Source organism: Protobothrops mucrosquamatus, unplaced genomic scaffold (genome assembly GCF_001527695.2).
Source record: "Protobothrops mucrosquamatus isolate PMUCROS unplaced genomic scaffold, P.Mucros_1.0 scaffold1035, whole genome shotgun sequence".
NCBI lineage: Eukaryota > Metazoa > Chordata > Lepidosauria > Squamata > Viperidae > Protobothrops > Protobothrops mucrosquamatus.
Window position 1 is genome coordinate 230,366 of NW_015387267.1, and position 9,671 is coordinate 240,036.

Genomic DNA, 9,671 nt, shown 5'->3' on the forward strand with positions numbered 1-9,671 from the left:
ATGCCATACATTTGATACAAGTCATCATATTCAGCTTTCATTGTCTTGCAGTCGTACAATTTGTAATATTCTTTCACTATCTATCTTGCTCAATCTTACAATCATAAGATTGTAATACTGTAGTGTGACATCTGTTCTGAATGACCCCAATTCATGCCTTTATGAGGGATATCCATTGTAAAGGAGTCTGTCTGAGAAGTCCAATGCTAAATTTGAAGCATGCTGAAATTTAGTTACTGATTTAGATTTTCAAAATGATACTTTTTCATAATAATGTTAGAAAAATACAGTGGGAAAAGGAGAGAGATGAAGGAAAGCATGGCTTATGATTGACAGCTCTTTGTTGTCATGGTGAATAATTTGAGTTCTCCAGCCATAGTTGGTGGATTATAATATTGTTTGATAATGCTAGATTGTTCCTGTATTCAGTAGTTTTCTTCACAAGGAGCAGTTTAAAAATGGTTTGTGGAGACTGCAGTTTATAAAAATTGCATCCTTGCTTTAAAAATACGCCCTTCTCCTTCTCTTTTCCCTATTGTATAAGCCATATTTTAAGCCATATTTACCATCTACCCTATCTAAGAATTGGTTAAGCTCAACTCTTGGTGGATCCACAGATAGATCCATCTAGTTTTTTACATGCAAATGTTTTGCATTGCTTTTTCTGAGATGTTTTTTCAGGTTTCCAGTCTAACTTGAAGAAGAAAAATATATTAAAGAACAAATTAGCAGGTTTTTTTTCAGATATGGGCATCATGATGTGCAATTCTACAGTACATGACAATGAGGAAGTCAAAATATTGTTATTACATTTCATCACACAACCAGATGTTTAGACTGGATTTGGCATTTTTAACCACTTATTGAATCCTTCCTAGGGACCTGGTATAGGCAGATGTAGTTTGATGGTGTTAAAGGTACTACTGTGGTTGTGATGTTGGGCTTGAAATTTTGCAAAAATATCAAATCTCTTGTAATCCTATCAATTTTAATTATATATGTATACCCAATAAATCTGAAATATTGCAGGCAATATGGTTTCTTTTCTTCAATACCTCTGCCATTCTGAGATTTTGTGAGTTTCTTGGCCAGGGACAATTCTGTGACACTTTTTATGGCTTTTATTGTAATTTCTTGGTTTGGTTGTTGTGATCTGCCTAGAATTTATGAGGCTGAGGCTACATACAGTATAGGTTTAATGAATTGTTGTTTATGCCATTTTCATACAACTTGCCAGAAAAGGAAAGTAAATGGAGAATAGGCAATAAAATGTAAAAAAATTCCCCTATCACAGATTTTTTTTAAAAAAAGTATATGTTAATTGCCACTATCTTAAGGTAAGATGGATAACCAATAAATTAGTTAGTTAGTTAGTTAGTTGGATAGATAGATAGATAGATAGATAGATAGATAGATAGATAGATAGGTAGGTAGGTAGGTAGGTAGGTAGGTAGGCAGGTAGGTAGGCAGGCAGGCAGGCAGGCAGGCAGGCAGGCAGGCAGGCAGATATATCTACTTAAACAATGGCACTACTGAGGTTGTGTGATTCCAACCACCATCATCCCTTGCTGTAGTAGACTGATGCATATTGAAGTTCAATAGTATCTGGAAAGCCACAGGTTCTTTGTGTCTGTTCTGTATAGCAAGCACACTCTTGTAATTTGAGGTCACATGGAGGTGTCATCAAGCAGGGGTGAACTTCCCCTCCCCGATTTTTCCTGTCTGGATTGATTACTCTCCATTGTTTATTTTAACATGAAGAGTAAGTCACGGCAATGATAGCACATATAATTCACAAAGAGATGCAGTATCATTTCAGCTTTAGGGGAAGTGCTTTTCCCCCTTCCCCCAACAAATATTATTTTGTACAGCTCCAGTTGCGCAACAGAATTCATCAGATGTGCTTAAGGGTCTTGGCTGTTTACCGCACTTGCTATTAACTACAATCTGTAGACGATTAAGGGATGTGGAGGGCTGATCAGACTAATGAACTAAATGTGACTTGATGCATGAATAAACTCTTCTCTCTTTTTCTGGGAGGATTGTTGGGGAGAGTTATGAAGCTTGAGAAGACGATTTGTTATATCCTACTAAGTTACATCTAATGCTATAATTGGCCTAGTGCCTCTCTATGATGCCATTTTGTTTTACTTCTGACATCCAGTTTACACAATTTAAAACAAATGGGATTTTTCCCCTCCGCAGGCATTCATTTCCCACAAGGGCAATTTGCATGTGTATGCAAAACCCTGGGATGTGAAATTTCTGCTCATACTTCAATCTAAACAGGTAGCTCTAAAATGATAAAAGCAAGGCAACATTCATGCATCTAGAAGGCATGAACTTCCATGCCTGTGAGTGAGTGAGTCTCTCTGCTCCTCATCCAATATATTAAGCAAACTGGATATTGGCCCATAGTTGTGCTGGATGGCTAGGGTGATTAGAGCTGAGACCCAATTTGCTTAAGTAAAGGAGAAAGGGTGGAAAACAATTTTCAGTCAGCCTGTGTAGCAGGAGGCAGACAGCTCACTCTCTCAAGGGTAGGGCCTAACTCCAACATTTCACTGGATTGCAAGCCTGGTCAGGAACAGTTTCAAACCTGATAAACATTTCCCATCCTCAGAAAAAATGCTATTTAGGTACTAGCTTTGTAGAGTGAATTTAATCCCATGCTTATTGTTTCCACATCACTTTTGTCAATATGGTCTTGTATAAAACTAGCAAAGCTTCAAGCAGAAGTAGAAGGTAACTAAGCTGCTCTCCCTAAATGACACTAAATCAAATGCCTTCTACGACAAGAGGAACATTGACAGTCTTGTGTGACACCAGGTTTTCCTCCATCTTGGTAAAATTACACCGTGCATGATGTGAGCTGGTACTAATATATATTTTGTATATTATGTGAGGTGATACTAATATTTGAAAGACATAAAGAATATCTAAAAGAATCCTAAATTTGACTTGGTAAGCCCCTTCCTACTCCAGCAAATATTCTTTCCCTATATCAGTTTATCTTGTGGAGAAATAAGAGAAGGTGTGTGGTGGTGGTGGGGGGGGAAGCATTCACATTCTATGTACAAATAATAATTTGCTTTCTGTGGTGTGCTAAGAAAAAGAGCTGCCGCTCACAAATCGTATGTCAGAAGCCACTAAAAGTGTCAGAATCCCACAGCGGCCTTTGGTGGCTTGTTAATATCTTCTCTGTCAAGGAAGCAGCCTAATTCATTTAGCTGTAATAAAAGCCATGCCCGTTTGGGTGAAGCCTCAAAACCGTGTCAGCCTCAACAAGCCCAGCCTTTTTTCTTCGCCTCCTTTTTTGGCTTTAGCCCTTAAACAAGAACTGTGATGTTTTTGTGTCTGTGGTCTCTCAGATGTCACAGATGTAAAAAAAGAAGAAGAAGAAGAAGAAGAATTTGTAGTTATTGCAGCAGGGAAAAATATATACATTTACGATTTTTTTTCCATTTCATTCCGTTATTGTTCTCTTCTTTCCCTCAGAATGATTGTCTGCACAGTGCAAAATTGATCAGCCGAAATGTTAAATGGATAGACCAGATGTATTCCTAACCTTTTGCCCTTGTCATTTGATTCAGCTTTCATTAAGTCAACCCCAAAATTGTTCCAAATAACAATTTAGCAGCAAGAAAAAAAAATTAAGTGACAAAAATTATATAACTAATTTGACTGACAGGTTGTACAGAATATAAAATAAAGCCATTGCCCATTAAGCTTACAAACAGAGATGGCCCGATATCATCCTCATACCTAAATCCTTTTATCCAAATACTTCCCAGAACATAGCAATAAAATAGTTATCCTGAGGTGAACAACTGATATGGTTATTAATCTCTCATAGCGGTAAGAAAAACATCGTAACTTTAGTACAAACTTGCAGCACTTTAATTCTATCACCACCACCACACCACTATATGCCATATCTGCAGCCTTCATATATTTTTGTACTATATTAAGTCACACAACTGAAAGTAATTGCATGGGGTAAATGGAGAGAGAATCTCTTAGGATCAGTCTTCAGGGGAAAAAATAATAATCCTTACCACTCAAATACTCAGAGTATTGTTTGAATGAGATGCATGTTTACAAACCACAGAAATCTTTGCTAAAGATGTGTTGTGGAACTAAATATAGATTCACAGAGCATCTGCAAATCTGGTTTTCAAGTACTGTATGTGTCAGCCCTTTATCACTAGATGATACTTTTGAAAGATAAATAGGTAGCTGCTGACAGCATCAGACAATACCTGCCCTTAAGTTGTCAGTATCTATTTTGCAGCTAGAATAAAAATCACTTCAAAATTCTTTGGAATCCATAATAGCTCCAGAGCGATTATGTTTGTTCCAATAAAAAAATGTATGTAGCTCAAGTTTGAACTGTTCTAGTTACTCCCTAACTTTGATGTTTGCTTGCAGACATTTCATTAGCCAAGGAGGTTACATCATCAGTGCTAGTGAGTGTGGGGTTTGCTTGCTGTTTATATACATTAGCTTACCCTGCCAGTGGGGGTATGATTTTCTCTTGGTAAGTCCTTAAGTAGGTATTGTTTTCTGCTTGATTGTCTGGTATTAATCCCTGCTTATCTGAATGTTGGTTGTTGGAGAGGACGTATTCTGATCTTATTGTTTTCTTCTTAGTTTTTTTATTTCCTCTTTTAAATCGTATGTAAATGTAGTTCATCTCTATACGTCCATTCATGGTTGATATTCTGAATTCCAAGTTTGTTCTTTTCTTTTTCACTTATGAATTTTATTACTTTGAAGGTATTGTTAATAGTTTCGTGTGTCTTATCTAGTTCTTTTTTATTATGATGGTGTCATCTACCTACTGGATCCATACTTTTGTTTGCATATGTGGGAGTGCTATAATTTCTAGATGCTACATTACAGTCTTGCCTATGAGTCCTGAGAGTGGTGATTTCATGGGTGATGGCGATCCTCTGACTTGTTTGTATATTTGTTCATCACAGTGAAACTAGGTAGTGAGACAGATGTTGGTGAGGTCCATGTTCTGGGTATTTCAGTCTTAATGTATTTGGCTAGATCAAATGTTACAGACTCAATGCGGTCATAACCAAGGACTATTTGTACACTGTTTCCTATGATGATCAACTGCAGACTCTGAAGAAGCCTGTTTATAACTGAGAACAAATCTGAATACTGGATTTCACTTCTAGCAAATTCTATGAGGGATGGACAGAAACATGAATTATTATTATTAATCATCATACAGTCAGCCAGATTTTCAGATTGGGTTTAGCATTTTTGTCTACCTATCAAGTCCTTACCAAGGACCTGGGATAGGCAGATCTGGATGTTTGATGGTGTTACAGATATCATCGCAGGACGGAAGCTGTTCCCAGTAAGGCCGCCTTTTGCAATTGACTGATGGTGAATTTGTCAATGCCAATTATGTTCAAGTAGTGCTCCAGTTGTTTCGGGATTGCACCCGAGGCACCTTTTTTTGGTTGTTGTTGTTGTCGATATCATCATCATCATCATCATCATCATCATCATCATCATCATCATCATCATCATCATATTTATTATTATGTTTATTATGTGTATATTCTATTCAAAATAATAATAATCTTGGGGATTTGCACTTACTTTAGTTTGTGAAGTGGTTAAATCCTTAAATAAGTTTCAGCCACCTTGTAAAGTGCCATCTCATTTGTTCTCACATTAAATTGGATAAATTTCCTTAGATTTTTATCGAATAAAAGTCCAGAATTTGTTGGATTAGAAATCTGTCCATAAAAACCGACTATTAGAATGAACAATGTCTATCAGTAATTGACTCTGAGGCTGGAGATCAGAGCTCTTTAAAAGCTCTTTAAATTAGCAACCATGATATCTCGGAGCAGTAGATTTCATGCGGGTGTTTCATGAGTAAGGGAGGCACATTCATTACATACTGCACTTTCCAAGATACAATTGCTCGGGTTACTTTAAAATCAAACATTTGGAAGGAATTAATCTTTGCATGCCGAGACTAAAAAATGACTCCAAAATAAAGGGTTGGGGGGGATTTTTCATGTATACAGACATTCCATAGCTTTCTACTTATTTGGTTATGGACACTGAATTACAGTTCCTTAGGCTATTACACTGACACTAGTATCAATGTTGTAATAAGTAGTTTGATGATTCTTTTCGGCATTTCCTGTTTTTCTCAAGTAATGGATAAAACAGGTATAAATTGGACCCCAGGGCTAGAAAAAAAAAACTGTGTTGTGTGGCATACTCAGGTTAACAAATCCAAAGTAGTATTCCAGCTTTGAACTGAGAGGGTGGGCTTGGCCCTTGATTTTAAACTTGCAAGCCAAATTCTTGATCTTTTGTTTTATTTTTCCTTTGTACTTTGAACTTGGCAAACCATAAGAATTAAAGTGTTCATGCTGTGAGTTTTGCATCTACCCCACATACTTTTATCGGAAGGGTGGGGGGGAAAGGATAATGATAAATTTTGCCAATTTGACAGAAATTGGGAGAGCATGGCATATTACAATATAATAGTAAAATCGCTAGCTATAGGAGAGGAAGCTATAGAGTCTAGACTGTAAGAGAGCCCTTCCCAGATCTGATTCCTTCCAGATTCTTTGGATAATAGCATAGCTGTTGGTCATGCATATTGATATGGATAGTAATTTGAATCCGAAGGCAGCAAATTGGGAAAAGCTATTTCAGCACTACATGGGATAAAGTATAAAAGGGAATTTGAATCCACTGCTTTGGAGTAGATTATTGTTCAGAATTCTCTCTATATTTGCCAAAAATACATAGGAATGGTCAATATCTGGCAGCATGCATGCCAACTCGAAGTTTAAAAAAAAATCCTTTCTTTGCTTTCTACTCAATTGGAAGAGGAGGAGGAGGAGGAGCAATTTGTAAGATTGCTTTTCCCCATATTTTTCTCATCTCCATTTCCATGTTTTTATGCAAGTGGAAATATAGCACTGTCACAGACTTAAATAACCTAGACAAGGTAGAGAAATCATAAAAGTAGAGTGACAAAAGGCAAAAGGTAAGAGATGAAGAGTGTGCATTTTTGCAGTTTGGGTAATATTTTTTGAAGCTGGAAAAATCTTGGTAAACGATTTTTTTCGTTCTGATGTAAAGTCTGATTATTTCTGAAATACCCACTACCATTTATGAATAAGCCACTGCAGTTTTATAGATAAAATAATATTGGGGGAGGGGGTAATGAATCTCTGCATGGAAATTTTCTGGTGATACTGATCAAAAGGAATGCTCTACCTGATTTTCTCTTAATGGAATTATATTTATACGATTAAAGTCACACCAAAATACTATTGGTGGACCAAATACTATTGGCAGGCAGGGAGAATTAAAATCCTGATTTAAAAGCACCTCATGTGGCTTTCAGATCATAATGATTGTCTCATAGTTATACTGCATGATTTTACAAATGTTCTGGGGTACTTTAGATGCAAATGAGAATGCATGGTTAATGCTTGGAATTATATAAGGCATCTAGATGGGAATAATTATTAGAAAGAAAGAAATTCTTCTAAAACTACTTATTTTCATGGGAATCAGCCAGGCCAGTTTGATCTATTCAGGAAAAATGATTAGCAGTACCCTTCTTAAGTGAAACTGTTGATTTTCAATAGCTATGCCAGTTCTTTGGCATGGTCTTTCAATAGACATCTGGTTGGCTCCTATTCTAACTGCTTTCCAAAAGCTGGTCAAAATACTGCTCTTTCAGAGGGCATTTGGGCCTTGCTTTTGTTATACTTTGGTTTGGTTAATTTAATTTTATTCTGTATTTTTCATTAGTTTGTGGACCTTTTAGCTTTATACATTTTGCTTGTATTACTTCTTATGTAATTTATCCGTGAACTGCTGATAGCCCTTACAGATCTAGCCATCTGTAAATAATAATACTAATTACTGTAATAGGTACCTTGGGTGCAATTCCAGAACATCTCAAGCACCACTTGAATGCCATCAACATTGACACAATCAACACCAGTCAATTGTAAAAGGCAACTTTACTTGGAACAGCTTATGTCCTGCAACAATACCTTTAACACCATCAAACAATAACACCTGTCTATCCCAGGTCCTTCGAAAAGCTTCTAGGATCTTCCATCTTCTTACAGTATCTGACTTTATATCTTAACACATGTGGTTAAGATGAGCCAATATACTTCCATAGAAAATATGAAAAAGATTCATTTCATTCTCAGTTAGAAACATAGTCTCATATGTCTGGGTTAATCTGAGGATTCCTATCCACAGCAGGGAATTGAAGTAGAAGACCTCCAATGTCTATTTCAACCATAGGATTCTGTGATCTCCATACAAAGTCTTCCTACATTAATGTCCCTAACCCACCTTTCTCTAACAATACTATAAGCATTCCATATGCCTTTATCCATAAATACATTAAACAACCAAGGGAACTACACACATGTTTGTCTTACTTCTTGTTCAGTGTTGAAACTATTGTAAGCATTCCATTTATTCTTGTGCATGCTTTATTTCCATCGCATACCATTCTTATTGTATAAATGGCTAATTTCACACCACACTTAAAGCCAAAAACCATGGCTGGATTTATATTTTGGCCTTGTTTGGTGGGTGAACCCTGTTACATAATAGACATATTGTAATATCTAGATGAAGGTTTTAAGTTATGCATGAGAAGCAGGACACACATTAAGATTCCTATTCAAGAATTTAGCTCTTCCATTCCTTTAGCTTCATTGTTTCCATCTGTTAGGGTAATTGCTTTGACAGTCAATTCTATATGTTCAGGATATCAGTAAGATGGAAAGAACAGTTTTAGCACATCCCACAGTGATGATGATGGGGGAGAGAAATGTGTATATGACCTCTTTCTAAATGAGCCAGACAGCATAAGACCTGTGCAGAATCTATGGCAGGAAAAGACCGACTGAATGAAACATCACCCAAGCATTATTCGTCTGCATATATTCTATAATAATTACAAAAATGATGAGTTTATAAAATTATCTCTTTTATTTCTTTTCCTTCCCAGATAGTCTGTGAGATGCTCCCGAGGGGGGAGGGGCAACCCTGAGTTTAGAAATATGATTGTATTCCAATTCAAAGTCCAAGTATTGCAACCATGTTTCTTTAGCTGTGTCCATCAAAGAAAAGGTGGGGGGGGAATGACAAATAGTAAAAAGAAATGTATATGGTATGTAAGTATGCTGCAAGATAATTTAGTTGGCTCTTCAGAAGGTTTTGATTTCTGTATGAATAGTCCATCTATACAGTTTGCATCATTATTATCATTATTCCTTCCAATGAATCCCAGAGCAATTTACAAGGGAACAATAAAAGTAATCTTCAATCAACAGTAAAATCATATAGTGCTTTAAAAGAAGTCCACAAAAATTCAAAAATAAAAACAAAATTCATTTTTAAAAGGCCATTTAAAAAGAAATCTAAAAGATACTGATTATGCATGATTCCATGTTTATTTGTTTATTCAATTTCTATAGATTCCCAAATCAGGCAGTTGCCTCAGTTATTGTCAGTCTGCAGATTTCTTCATATACTTTATTATTTAACATTCTATCTATCTATCTATCTATCTATCTATCTATCTATCTATCTATCTATCTATCTATCTATCTATCTATCTATCTATCTATCTA

General features: G+C 36.1%; 1 protein-coding gene across 1 annotated transcript in view; it reads left to right on the forward strand.

Moving 5' to 3' along the window:
* Positions 1 to 9,671, forward strand: part of FGF10 (fibroblast growth factor 10) — a 90,421-nt gene that overhangs the window by 30,005 nt on the left and 50,745 nt on the right. The gene's annotated exons all lie outside the window — the stretch shown is intronic.